This window comes from Ptiloglossa arizonensis, chromosome 7 (genome assembly GCF_051014685.1).
Source record: "Ptiloglossa arizonensis isolate GNS036 chromosome 7, iyPtiAriz1_principal, whole genome shotgun sequence".
Classification (NCBI taxonomy): domain Eukaryota; kingdom Metazoa; phylum Arthropoda; class Insecta; order Hymenoptera; family Colletidae; genus Ptiloglossa; species Ptiloglossa arizonensis.
The window spans coordinates 20,889,795-20,904,386 of record NC_135054.1 but is presented as its reverse complement, the minus strand read 5'-3'; the positions used below and the strand labels follow the sequence as shown (position 1 = coordinate 20,904,386).

Genomic DNA, 14,592 nt, shown 5'->3' with positions numbered 1-14,592 from the left:
CCGCCCGGTAACTCGCTCGGTCGCTCCACCAGTTCGCACTTTTATATACCACGCGCTCGCTGCCGCTTGTTGTCACTTGACCGCTCTCGGCTCTTCTCTCGTTCGGTCACCAGCTGCATGTGTGTATCTCCGGATGCAGCGAGGCACCACTCGCGACGCGATTACGGCGTCGATACCGTGGCAATTCCACCGCGAATGATAACCCCGAAAAACTCACCACGAGATCCGACCCGGTTCTCGTCGCTCGACGATGACCACTCTTTCCTCTCTTTCGCGTTGTTTCTTTTTTCCGAGTTTTATTTCCCCGGTGCTCCGTAACCAGCGATGAAAAACCACGTCGGAGGGAGGAAACTGTAAGCCGGGCAAAGTGTCCTAGCGCGAGGGCATCGTCGTCCTCGTGGAACCGTTCCCCCGGTTCGAGCGAATCCTCCTCGACGATCGACGAGAAGAAGTCTCGGGTCGTTCTCGGCGTAGCCCGATCGAAGGTTCACCGAGCGATCCGCGAACGGTATCCGTGGTGTCCGTTCCCCGTTGTTCGCAGTTTCGGCTATCCGGTACCACCGATTCCTGGGTAACGCGTCTCGGCGGTGGACGCGAGCCGACAGCGGCGGTGAACGCGTAACCGAGAACCCCGCTCCGAAACCGAACGATTCACCTGTTCCCTCGGAGGATCCCTTCCTCCGTAAACGGCAACCAGTTCCTCCTCTCCGGTAGTCCCCGGTTTTCCTTGGTTCGAGCCAGCCGAGAATCAGGCCCGTCTATCGGTCGTTTTCCATTCGGTCGGTCGGTCGGTCGGTCGGTCGGTCGGTCGGTCGGTCGGTCGGTCGATCGGTCGCGTTCGGTTTGTTCGCGGTCTCGTCGTCCCCTCGATCGCACGTGCACGCGGACTCGAAACGCCGGAATCCCGGCGAGCGGAGCGAGAGAGAAACGGAGAGATGCTCGCGGCTCCGCGGTTCGCGCGCGACTGACCGAGGGCGAGAGTCGTTATTGGGAGCAGAGCGCCGGTGAAGTCTGTTCGTTGCTCTCCTCTCTCTCGTAGCCCCGAGCCGTCCGCGCGTCCCGTCTCGCGCGCGCCCGTTGCAAGCCCCCTACCCTCCCCGTAGCCCCTTCGCGCCGACGGTGCGGACCTCGAGCTTTTCCTTCTCGCTCCGTCTCCCCTTTTTCCCGTCTCCAGGCCTCTCCTTCCGCGGACGGCGTATCGTCCCGTCTCGTTCCCACCGGTGCCCGCGCCGCGACTGCCTTCTCCCTCCCTCGGTTTCACTCTCTCGTTCGCTCCGACGCTCACTCTCGGCTCCCGTTCGACGCGGAGCAGGCGCGAAACGAACGAAACCGAAACTTTAGCTCGGCTGTCGCCTCCTCCGTCTCTTCTTGCGTTGCTCCCGGACTCTCCTCTTCGCGGACTCTCCCTCTCTCTCTCTCTCTCTCTCTTTCTCTCTTTCTCTCTCTCGCGCGCGTTCCTATCTCCGTTCCTCTCTTTCTCTCTCTCCGTCTACCACGGGCCCAGGCGTCTCCACCGCGAGGCTACGCGTAGGCCTCGTTCGTGCCCGAAGACGCTGTCCGAAACTGGTTGGAGAGATGGACCGCCACTCGTTTCGGCATCGTAATCAACTGGCCAGACTGCTGTTCCACACGGTCGGCCATCCCCTCCGCGATCGTCGTTCTCACCCTACTTTTGCCCACCCCTTCTTTCCTGCGTTCCAGACGAATCTCGACCGAGGGAACGAGCGCCGAGTCCCCGATATGCGCGCGCGAGTAAGCGAGCGAGCGAGCGAGCGCGTTTACGCGCGGCCCTACGAGGAGATCGGGATCCCGAATCCTGGCAGCTGCCGCCACCGCCGCCGCTCGATCGCCTCCCGGCCGATCCTAACCCCCACCCCACCCCACCCCACCCCCCGGTTTTCAATGGGTGCCCGTTGCCCGTTTTTGCGCGGGGCTCCTAACTGTTTTGCCCACCGAACGAACCTATCGCCCGTGGTTCTTAACGGAACGCGACGCTCTACCGCTCGACGTACGGAAACCGCGCCGCAAAAAACCATAGAATTCGAGTGAAAGCGACGCGGCGGCGTTCTCCTAACGGCCGATTCGCGGGCATCGCGTCCAACTTCACCGAACGGGGGATGGATCCATTCGCGTAACCGGACGTTGTTTACGCTCGTCGAACGCGGGAAAACGAGCCTTCTCAAAATTTACCTTCCCCGTACCGCGACACCGAACATTGGCCATCGTCCAACTCGATGCCGAAACGGACGTCTTCTTCCACGTTCGACGCTTTCTTTACTTATTTTTTTTTTGTTGCGTCTTCTTCGATTTTTCGTTTCTCAGACCATAGGACGAAAGCACTCGCGGTTGTAAAAGCGAAGGTACCGCCAACGATGAAAGTTCTCCTAGAAAGTGGAGGAAAGTTGGGCGATTTCCTAGCTACGATCAAATTACTTCCGATAGCGCGACGACGGAATGTCAATTTCGTTTTGCGTTGTTACCGAATCGGTCCCTCCGTTCTGATCACCGATATTGTCCTTTCAGGTTACTTTTTCGCAAACCGCGACGACCACCGCGGGTCGAAAGTTTCGCGTAAATTCGACTTCGGATTCCGCTCGAAGGTCTTTACGTAATCAAGGGACCATCCGGTCGAGATCGATTCAAATCGCGCGGGCTATCCGCGAGAACGCGTCGATCGATACTCCGGATCGTCGTCGATTTGTCCCGTGACGGATTCACTCGGTAGCGAGAAACAAACGTCGTCTTGACCCTCGATCGCCGCTTAATACGGTGTACTCTCTCCAATTTGGAAAACCATCGTGGTTTCGAATCGAAATTAAAATTCAATTACTCGCAAGTGTAAACGTACGTGTACGAAACGTTGAAACGAAAACGCTCCGTTTGAAATTAATTAGACGATTCGAAGGATTTCATCGAGGTGCTAGTTTCTTAGTGGAAAAGCTTCCAGTACAAAGGATTAATCCATCGTACGAATACACGAGTAGTGAAAAATAACGCGCGACACGGTAAGGTTCGTTTTTTATTTCATCGTCTCCGTGAAATTCCAAATTGATAATAAACCTCGGTGTTTCGTAATTCTACAATATTACCTAGACCGTGGCGTAAGGGGTCTTCCCTCGTTCGAACGATGAACGAACGATTAAACGATGACCGGAATCCCTTTTCCTCGATACACGTTGCAGAGATCGGGAGATAGATTTGCATCCAAAATGCAATCCATCGAGCCACGATTGCGCAATTTTAATCATCGCTCGGTTAACAACCGCCGCGATTCGTTTCGATTTCTATCCAGTCGATGGTATCGCGTATCGCGATCGACGCTAATATTCCATCGGCACTTTTATCAATTCCGATCGAACTGCAACTTCCATGTACACCCCGCCGGTGAATAGAAACGTTTAACGCGGTACGAGCCGCTACGATTTTAATCGAGCGAACGAGATCTCTGATTTAAGTGCATTATCTTTTCGATACTCGTAGTACACGTTCACCGACCAGGAATCTCAGGGCCCATTCATACACGCGCGACGCCGTTCCAACGACCATCGCGGAAAATCTACGCGCGTGAACGCGCCTATCGAATCTCGAGAACGATTTCGCGAAACCGTGGACGACGAATCGCGACCCGCTTTCAAGTTTCGCACCAGAAACTTAACCACCGTTGAACTTTCCTCGGTTGCGCGACGACGGTGTGAACGGTCCCTTATCAACACCCGTGCAAGCTCCTCTCGCAGCGAATATTGTGCACTTGCAGTTGCCAAGCCGGCGGCATGAATGGATTCATTATAAACCATGCGAATCGGAGTTTTCGGTACGCGAAATTCTTTCGCCGCGCGAACGTTGATACGACCGCGCTAGTCAACCTTCCGTAAAACGGAGCGTTGTTTTCTCGATGTTCGAAACTTACGACGACGCGTCGATATCGCCGTATCATCGGGAAAACTTTTCTTCGGATCGTCGAGTAAATAAAATTACGCACCGTTCGACGGAACGGTATCATTTACTCCAGCTTCCTAATCAGCAATGGGAAATTTTACGGTGATTTCGAGGTGAGTAACACCGTTCGCCCGAACAGCGAATTATTCGCGCGTTCCGTGAATAACGAGTGCGAAGAACGTTGCGAGTGTTCGCACCTACGGTGTTCAACAACGCGAAGTAAACGTTTCGCGGAGGAATCCGTGTTCGCAACGTTTTCGCAACAGCTCGGTCGTCGATGGAGACAATAGCGACAAATAATGGGCAGATGCTCGTTCCCGCGTGATCGTTCGAGTCAAAATATTCGCAATAAAACGGACATAAGTTTACGAGGGTCTCGTCCGCATCGAGAGGCGAATGGTTCGCGTGGCGATTGGCATTCAGCTGGTCTCGCTGCGGCAAAATGCGTTCGTACACGCATACGTGGATCCCGGTGCACGTAACACCGACAACACGCGTCGACGTAACACACGCCGCGTATATACGTCCGTTTCGTCGGCGCACACGAGGCTCGGGGCTCGATTCACGGCCAGGTAGGTATGCGTCGCGACGCGACGCGACGCAACGCAACGCAACGCAACGCGGCGCGACGTGCGAGAACCCCGACGGTACCGTTATACGAACACCGTCGTCGGAATCTTCTATAGACTCGACGAACGGAACACGATGGATCCTAGGCCGAAGAACCAACGGCCAAACTATCCACCGCTGCCCGCGCGAGTCTCGTTCGCGCGATCCGCTTAGAACCATTCCATTTTTCTTTCTCCCTTTCGAAATTCGTATCGTTACCGGAGGAATTTTTAATCCTATCTTTGAAATCGAAGATAAACGTTGAACGGAGACCAGTGTGAACGGCAGAGTATTGGAAATCCGCTTCGAACGATTCGATTTTTCTTTCTCCGTTTCGAAATTCATACCGTTACCGGAGGAATTTTTAACCGAAATCGGAAACAAACGTCGAACGGAGACCACTGTGAACGACAGAGTATTGGAAAACCGTTTTTGTACTCTACCTAACTCTAGAAGATGAACGGGCACCGTTGTTAACGACGCGTCGTTCCGAAGAATTTTTTCTTTCGGAACTCGGTATCTAGAGGACACGATCAAACGCTAGTAAGGACCACGATGAAACTTTTTTCCTACCTACGCAACTCGAAAAGGTACTCGAACGATATACAGGTACCACTGTTGACGACACATTGTACAGGGAAGTTTTCTCGTACGTTTGAAACCAGAGGAGGGCAATTAAACGATAACGGATATCACTGTTAACGACAAACTGCACGAAGAACCTTTCTTTTCGTGTCACGGTAACCAGAGACAACCAGACGGTGAACAGATAACAACGTTAACCACGCGTTACCGTGTAATAGATTTTATGCGGGAATTATTCACTTTCGTCACGAACGCTGTCGTTACGCGTTCGCGATTATCGTTACATCGTCGCGAAACATTCTCCAGCGATTTCAATCTCGTTCTCGGTGCACGACTTGCTCTTCGAAGTCGACCGGTGGACCTCGTCGTTCGCGAACACCCGATAGACCCGGTTCTTTCGAACCACCTGTACCGTTCGATCGGAATACTTCTTCCTTTAAATGGTAGTGAAAATTTTCCATCGATTTTGATCTCACTTTCGTGCACGCGCGCGATAGATACAGGACGACGTGAATGCTATTCTCGTTCGGTGATCTCTTTCTTCGAGTATCAATGCCCGTTCACGAGTCACTTGACGGTACACGTGCAATCGAAGTCGATTATAATGCGCCGGTGGGAAAAATTCCAAATATTTAGGTCTTCGAGGAAGGCGGACCACGTTTTTAATGGTATCCTGCACGTGAATCCTATTAACATAAATGAAAGGGCTGCGCTGCATTCCGCGGCGAATGGAGATTGACCTTCGTCAGGATAACGTGACCTTGATATACCTTCTATAAGAATCGATATATTCGTGGTAAGGGTAGCCACGTTCTCCGACGAGTGAAAGGGCTACGCGAGTGTCTGCGCCGCAATCCTTGCCGCCGGTTCGAGATTTCGATCGATCCACACCGGAAAAAGGGGATTAACTTGTTCGTTTGCGTTGCGAGAAAAAAAGAAAAAGAAAAAAAAGAAGTCGACGCACGTGGAAACAATCGCGATATCGTCGAGGGAAAATAATTATCCTCGAAGACGAGCGTTGATCTTCCGTGCGGTTCGTTTCGCTTTGGAACGGTGCACCGAATGATTCGAAACGTCGACTTTTCGCGAAAATATATTCACCAACGGACCAAGACGCGAGCCACCGCGCTAAAGATAGCACGACAACAACAGGAGAATTAATGGCGGCTCCTCTGTATCAATTACACGCAGTATAATATACCAGGAAACGTCGAACAATTATTACCGTCTGGCCCACATATTACACCGAGCGGGCTGCAGCGTCGTTCCCCGTCTCGTTGTCCACTTGCCATCGTTGCACTCGTCGAAGGTTCACAATTTTTTTATTTTTCTTCTTCTTCTTCTTCTCCTTCTTCTTCTTCTTCTTTTTTCTCTCCCGGCCTTCCCCTTTCTCCGTTGCGAAACGTTTCAGAAATTTCCCACACGGCCAGAAACGAATCCGACGCGCACGTTCGGAGGAACGATCGCCGAGACTCCGACGAAACGATTCGGTTGCGATACGCAATTTCGAAGGTTCGTTGAACTTTGAAGATCCGAGTTCGCGAAACCTACGGAAAAGCTCAACGGGCTACCGAATACCGTTTTTCGTAAATTTATGTTAAAATTTGGGTTCGAGTGAACAGTCCTTCGATTCTACGCTCGTATAAAATGCAATGACCTGGAACTTAATTCTTTTCTTCAACACGGTGGAGGAATTTAAGGTACGTACAGAATAGAAGTTTCCCAACTGGACGAGAGGATCGATCGTCGGTTCTACGATCCATCGATCGCCATTTGTCTCGCGAGGATCGAGGTACGGCCGCAACGAAGTAAACTAAAGTGAAGTAAAGTAAACGATTGCAAGGACGGGAATACCGTGCCCTCTATTTAGATCGGTCGGGCGCGCGGATCGCGAACAATTAAGTTGTTTATCGATAGGAACGACATCGTAGACCTAGGCGAACGTTCATTGGGCCAGAATGAAAGCGATTAAGCACACGCGACAGAGGCAATTATGTCTGCGCATCAAACGACCCGTCACGTCGGCCATCGATGCGTGCACATTACTATTTTTACGCTCGCGAAAATACTTTGGACCCCGTTATGTTTACGTATCGCAGCCTGTATCTTCTGCAACGGATGATTTCTGTTGTTTTGCAACACGTTGCGCGCGTGTGCGTTTTCGCAACGTAACGACGACGACACGGCTTATCGCGCCGCTGCAATACTCCAATTTGAACGATCGCCGATAATTTAGTCGGTCATCGAGACGGTTTAAAAAAAGAACACGATAAGAGCAAAAGATCGCAATTCCATATACGTACATCTGACCTTCGCTGCAAAAAAGTTCTCGCGATAAAAGTCGACCAACGACTGGACGGCGACTCGGGTCGAAAAATTGGCGACAAATTGGCGAGGAATGAAATATCGATGATAATCTGTTTCCACGATCGTGTACGTTTAAGAAACGTAACATCGGGGGAAGAAAGGGGAACCGGGAAGAAAACGAAAATGGGAAACAAGAGGGAAGTGGAAAGTGGAAAATAATCGTGTCGATGAGAAGGACGAACGAATGAAAGGAAAGTGAGCAGGAAAATGTACTCGGAGACAGTGGCAATGGGAAAAATATATCGAGAAAAGATAAGATCGGAATAAAGAGAATAGTTATCGGTAATGTTTATAACGAATGCGGTAGCTGCGTGCTGGAAAGGTGTTAAAGGTTGTTGGGAGCGAATCGCGAGAACTAGTTTATAGTAATATGCAGAGTAGCGGGAGAAAGAACCGTGGTATTTGAACGCGCGATAAGTAGAAAAGTATAGATCATTGTCTTTGATGAAAAGGAAACTGCGTTGATCATGATCCACGTAAATGCAAAAGTAACACGATGGAAAGGATTTTGTGCATCGAACCGCGATCCAAAACACGTATGCATCCTTGCTCGACGTTCAACCCGATCCTCTGTTTACCACAAAATTGCATCTACGTGTTCAACGAACGAATCCTAGACATTTCGTACCAATAGTAAATTGTAGTACACTGTGGAACGATAAACATCGATAATAGCGAAACATCGAAACGATAGGTATCGGAAGCTTTACAAAACGATGGAAGATTTTCGTCACTCCACCCATACTTAATCTCCGCTTGCAAATTCCTGAGTTGCAACTGCAAACGTTAATCGCATGCACCGGATGTGCGTCGCGACCGAACGTATTTCGGACAAGCGCGTTACCGTGCTCTCTTTCCTTCTTTCTTTCGTTCTTTTTTCTTTCTTTTTTTTTTTTTCTTTTCGTTTCTTGTTTTTATCGACTCGCAGCTCGAAACACATGCACACAGAAACGTCGATAACAGGGCTCAGATTCTTATCTGCGGTAGTCACAGCAGCAGCGGCGCGTCGTTTCGCGTACTTACGTCATCTTATCGCGAATTCAAACGAATTCGTTTATCGTTCGCAACGGTGTAATTCGCGTTACAAGCGCCCGAACGATTTGCAAACGCAGATAACGAGAGACGAGTTCCCGCGAGATATTCCTAGACGATTCCACGGCCCGATCTTTCACCAACTAGACCGGTTCGAACTACGTCCGGGTCGAGTGCGCGAAATTCACTCCTAGTTTTTATTTTTTGGCTCCCCGTCGGTACACGATAAGTGTTCAAATTCGAGAACGCGGTACGGAACGGACCACCCGACTCGATCGACTCGATCCTCTTCCCAATCGGCGAGGAGGATCTTCGAAGCGACGTTCGATTTTTATTACGTCAGTTTTCAAGGTTTCTTTTTTTCCCCCGCAACCCTATAATTCTAGTTGCCAGCAAGTATCGAGACGAGCTGTACGACGAGCATTTTTTCTCGTACGTAAAAATTGTTACGTCGAGTGCAAAGTTAGAGATGACCTTGAAAACTTATATCTAGCAAGATATAGAAAAAATCAAATGTCATCACCTTGAAGGACCTCCAAAATCGTATCGTCCGTGATAAAGTTTCGACTCGCTCGCTACTTGTGTAAAAAAACTCGGTCGTGAAACGGTCCATCCTAATACGAACATTGAAATTGTTCCGAAACGAATACAAACGATGTTAAACTCGATCGAATCCAAAGAGACACGAGCGGTTAACTCGTACGAGAACACGACGTAGACAAATTTATCGAACAATATGGTAAAGGTTACCCCGCGAAAGTATCGTCAAGGGTTGAAAAGTTAATTTACGATCGTCCGCGGTTCGTTGCGCCTGTTACGAATCTAACGAGCAACGTTTACAGGTTTGGTCGCGCGTCTCTGGTTTGTTTATCGCGATGACGGAAATCCCCCGAAGCGGGCGTTGAAACGTTGACGAATCAATGTCGATTCAACGTACGTACACCTATCTCGTCGATAATGCTTCTCTTATATCAAGATATTAATTAACGTCAATTACGCCGAATCGTTTATTGCTTCGATCGATAACTCCATTGCGTAACCTCGAACTGGATATCAATTGCCTCGAGCGTGCACGCGAATAGAGAGACACGCAAATCGGGCACGATTTTCAACGAACCGAACCGCGTTCGAAACGAGGTGTTCCCGTGTTATGGCAACGATCTACCCTCTAGTTGTGGCGTCGATCGCCGCGCTCGCGTTATTTGCGCGGCAAGTGCGATGACGATGAATCGTCATCGGCCAGATCGGTCGGACCCAACGACTTCATTGGGAAACGAGACACTGTGGCCCAGATATCAATGCAAATGCGTTTCACGCCTCTAGTTCGCCGCTTCGACAATCACGGACCGTTCGAACGCGTCGATATTCTGCGTCGTTTCGTTCGAGAAAGAAGCCTCTACGCGCGCCGAGAATATCGATCAAAATCGGATTGAAAAAAATATAGAAACGTTCGAGAAACGTCCGTCGAGTCGAACGAAGTTTCAAGAACAGGACCACCGGTCGTAATTTTAAAGAACGTTCGAACAGGTGAATAATATATTCGACAGATTGCTTTGGATAGTATTTTCGCCTAAAGGAAGACATCGAGTATCTTTAAATTGCGAATAATTGCGAAAAGTCGAAATGTATAAAACAATAGGAAATATTCGACCGATCTGAGAACAGACACGGGTGTTTAGGGTAAGCGTAATTATAATAAAAAAGACATTTGTGCCGACAATAGCGAAATATATCTCCGCTTTTAAGAATGGAAGTGACAAAGGAATCGTAGAGGATCGAGAAAGTACACGTTCGGAGCAGATAAAACTTGACAAAGTTTACACAGAGGACCACAAACGCGAAAAGCGTCCAGGTGGTTTCGAGAAGTTACGAGAATATTCTTGGGAAAAGGTTACGCGATAATTAAACAAGAGAAACTTAAAAGATTGAGAAACAACTAGTTCGGAGTAGATAAAACTCAACGAAGTCTGTAGAGAAGACGCGAAGGTGAAAAACATCGAGACGGGTCAGAAGTTACAACAATATTCTCGGAGAAAGGTTACGTCGCGAGGAGAGTTGAGTCAAGCGAGACACTAAAGGAAGATAAGTTGCGTAGGAGGCAGGAAGAGCCGACAACCAACATGGAGGATTTGGAGGGATTTAATTGCAAACCGTGTAAGTTGCACCAACGCGAAAGCATACGAAGGTCATCTTCTATCGCGCGGTTAGCAGACTCGGCGCGACGAAGATCGAAAATCTTAACCAATCGAGTGTCATCGGCGTACCGTACACCTGGCGGTTATTGCAACCGCGCGGTAAATGGCTCGCATAAATGGTGAACAAAAGAGAAGAGATCCTTGAGGAACGCCACGTGCAACCGACTTATCAAGTAAAAAGTGTGAGCGTGTATTTTGTCATATTCGAGACCGTGCACTACCGGATGCGCATTCCGAATATTGTACATTTATTTACGTAACGCGAACGACGTATTTATAGTTGCGACTCGTAGAGTATTGACTTTGCGACACAAACCCGGAGATAGTCGAACGGACAACAAACGAACGAGTACTCGTTGCGCGATATCGAGATGGTATAAATTCCTTAGTTAATATAAACTGCAACCTGTACGCTGTTTACGTATATACGCTACGTATCCTTGTAACGTGTATGCGCTTCGTGGCGCATACACGGAGGCAACCGAACAGTCGATAAACGAGTAATGTATGCACGGTGTGATACCGAGACGGTATAAATTAATTACGAGCGGGCATTCAGAAATTACGTTATTTCGTTACAACGAATACAATTTTTTTTCGTTTACGATTTTTACACACCGAAGGTCTCCGTTCTCACGGTTTTCTAGTTTTATATTTTCATTCTTCGGTTTTTATCAGCTCGATAGTATAATATAATCGTAGCTGTGCACTACTTACGCGTGTACGTATCCTTGTCACCTGCACGTACTTTACGACACTAACACGGAGCCAGTCGGCAAACGAGGGAGTAATGTATGCACGATGTCGTATCGAGACGGTATAAATTAATTGCAAGTGGATATTTAGAAATTACATCTCATTTGTAGAGGGATCGTTTCGAAGTTTGTCATTTTTTTCGATCGAAGGTCTCCGTTAGAGTTTTAGTTTTCACTTCCTCTTCTCTAGATTTTTATTTTTCACTCCCTCTTCTCTAGATTTTTATTTTTCATTTCCTCCTCTCCTCTCCAATTTTAATTTTCATCTCGTCGATAATCCGGTACCTGTGACCGTGGCGATGGAGAGTCAGGGTTCGGGTCTCGATCGAAAATAACCGAATCGGTTCGTTCGGGAGTCGATCCTCGTCGTGGTTCACGGCGTGGTCCGCAAACGCAATTAGCCGCGGTACCGATCGCGAGGGTTTGCTTAAGCGCAAGAAGGTTAATCAAACGCGGGCATTAGCGGGCGTAAATCAACGGGTCACCGATAGCATCTATCGGAGGCTGGCCGAGCGAGAGAGAATTCCGGCCAAGTGACGGAGCGATCCCCGACACGCTTCGTGATATCAACGAACACGACACCGCCGGTAGTCTATTGGAAAATTAGATCCAATCTAACGCGCGGAGCGGCAGTCTCACGCTCGCGCGCAGACAGAATTTATGAAACGTATTTCATCCGTATAATCTCGTAACGCTACAATAGAACAGCGAGGCCATACCGTGGAACGAGGAAGAGCACTGACCCCTCTACGCGGAAGTGATTAAGCGTGCGTAACGTTTAATGGCACATATGGATTAACCCGATTAACTTATTCATCGAAGAGCAAACGAAGCTGATCGGGGAGTGGGAGAGAAAGAGGACAAGCCTGACAGAGATCGCGATCCAATTCGTTCGAAGGGCATCACGTGAGTCGCTGTGAACTCTCTGATCAGCTTCAATTCGCGTAGTCTCTCGTTCGTGTGCTCTCGGTGAACTCTAACAGAGCCTCCAATCTCGTGGAACTCTACCGCGGACGGAGACTCGATTTCGAGCTTTCCTTATTATTTTCAAAGACGGAGAACCGAGCGTGGACCATCTTCAACGATCGAGTCTAGAATCTATACAAATGTTGGAAACTTTACGAGAGCCTTCGGGGCTACTCGAACAGAGTACCCTGTCCGAGTAACTCGATGGACCGCCGCGGACCGATGCGACTCGGGTTTCGAGAAAATTTGAACAAACACCTGGCCTACACCCAACACTTGTCCATAATTTTACACTCAGCGTTGGCACTCGAAAATTCCTTTCCGAAGGTGAGATACGATCTATCGATAAGAAATGTAAGTAACTAAGTAACAACTTACTTAGTTTTCCAGAAAATTAACACAAATACCTGATCCAGAGTTTCTTCTATTTACAATCGATCGAAGAGACACCTGATAATTTTCACTTGGATTCAAGGATATCATCGGTTCACGGTTTCGCACTTAGGAGTGACAGGCTCGTTTCTGACGATAATGTACGACCTACCGGCATAGAAGGATGATACGAAGGGCCAGTGGACCTCCTTGGTTACGCGTCCAAGTAGCCAGTGTCTGGAAAAGTTTGAGAAGCGATACCCGAGGAGACTCGAATCGAGAGTGGACCAACTTTGGAGCAAATTCGAACACGTAAACAAACACAGGACTTTTTCGTCGGATCCTCGAAATCGTGGTTAATTACCGCAACCTTTGCTCGTACCTCAGGACACGTCGTTGACCCTGGGCTCAATGTATTTCGTTAGTCCCTTCCGAGAAGGCAATTATGCCTGAATTAGTAAATTAGTCGTGGCTTGCCACTCTGTATTGTCGAAACTCGATTGAAATCTGTACCTTCCGTTCGTCCGGTTGTCGAGCAGCAATGTCAACCGTCCGATTAGCAGCAAAAGTATGCGTACGGGATCGTTATCGTTCCATCTCGACGAAACGCGATCCACGAATCGGAACGCGTAGTATTTTCTCTTGGGTAGAAGAATCTCAGCGAATTGACAATTTGCGGGATTTTCGAATAAGTTTCTGAAATTTTTGCTAAAATTTTTCGTCGATTTCGGGTCCTTGGTATCAGGAGTACACGATAGACGAGGAAAACTGAATATTTTGCCATGCTTGAAATAATTTTAATAAAGTGGATATATATATTGGGCATAGAAACGCAATCTTTCGTTTCATTAATATATTCGCACTCTTATACGCATTACAAGAACGTTGTTTTTATTCTCGTCGAAAAAATATACGCAGTAAGGACACCGGAGGAGGATCGAAGCGATCGACGAAACGCGATAGATCCACATTGAGAAAGAGCCACGTGAAAACATTTCGGAAATGCGTTTCCTCGCTCCGGATCGGGACACGCGAACGTGCATCCTCCCGCTTGGCGGTGGTGGGTTCGAGCTGCTTAGAATTTAACCTTAATTCGACATTGAAATGCGCATCCTGTCCGGCTGCATTTACATGTATGAAAGTTGGTAGCGCGGCGGCCGGCGATCGAGCATCGGACACCGAGACAGATCGAATAGACAAATTCGATCGACCTCGTTTCGAAAGGCAGCAGCCCCGGCCGCCGTTGTGTGCGCGTGTTTTTTCTTTTTTTCTTTCTTTTCTTTTTTTTCTTCCCCGCGCTCGCCGTTACGGGCGCCCGTTGCTGAAATCATTGTCGCGGGATCGCGACGAAAAATCGAAATCCAATCGTACGCCGATAGGCTGCGGTTAGGTAACGCGTCTGGTGTGATTTGTAAAGGCACGAGGGGACCCAGATAGCTCTTTCCAGCTACAGGCTGAACCAAGAAAACGAGCCGTTACGCAAGAATCGTGCGCAAGATGTCCACGTTGAAATTCGAATTCGTAGGGAAGGAAAAGAAAAGGAGTAAATAAAAGACACCGGGGAGCCATCGATGCTAACGAAGACAGGGGCGGGGGTGGGGAGACGTTAACTGGAGAACTTCGAACCGAGAACCAACGAAACGTGACCGAAATATCCAACGGGGGCACGAGTTGCGCAACAGTAACAGAGCCTAAACACGGCTCGATCGAAAAACCGATCGTCTCTAACCTTGAACGTCCAACGAAACACGCGAGCGGAGAAATAAAACAGGAAA

At 48.9% G+C, this 14,592-nt stretch overlaps 1 long non-coding RNA gene across 1 annotated transcript; it reads left to right on the top strand.

The window, feature by feature from the left end:
* The first annotated feature begins 12,471 nt into the window (after positions 1-12,471).
* Positions 12,472-13,556, top strand: LOC143149365 (uncharacterized). Its single transcript, XR_012992758.1, has 2 exons — positions 12,472-12,772; positions 12,828-13,556. It is a non-coding gene; the product is annotated as an uncharacterized LOC143149365 (long non-coding RNA).
* The last annotated feature ends 1,036 nt before the right edge of the window (positions 13,557-14,592 follow it).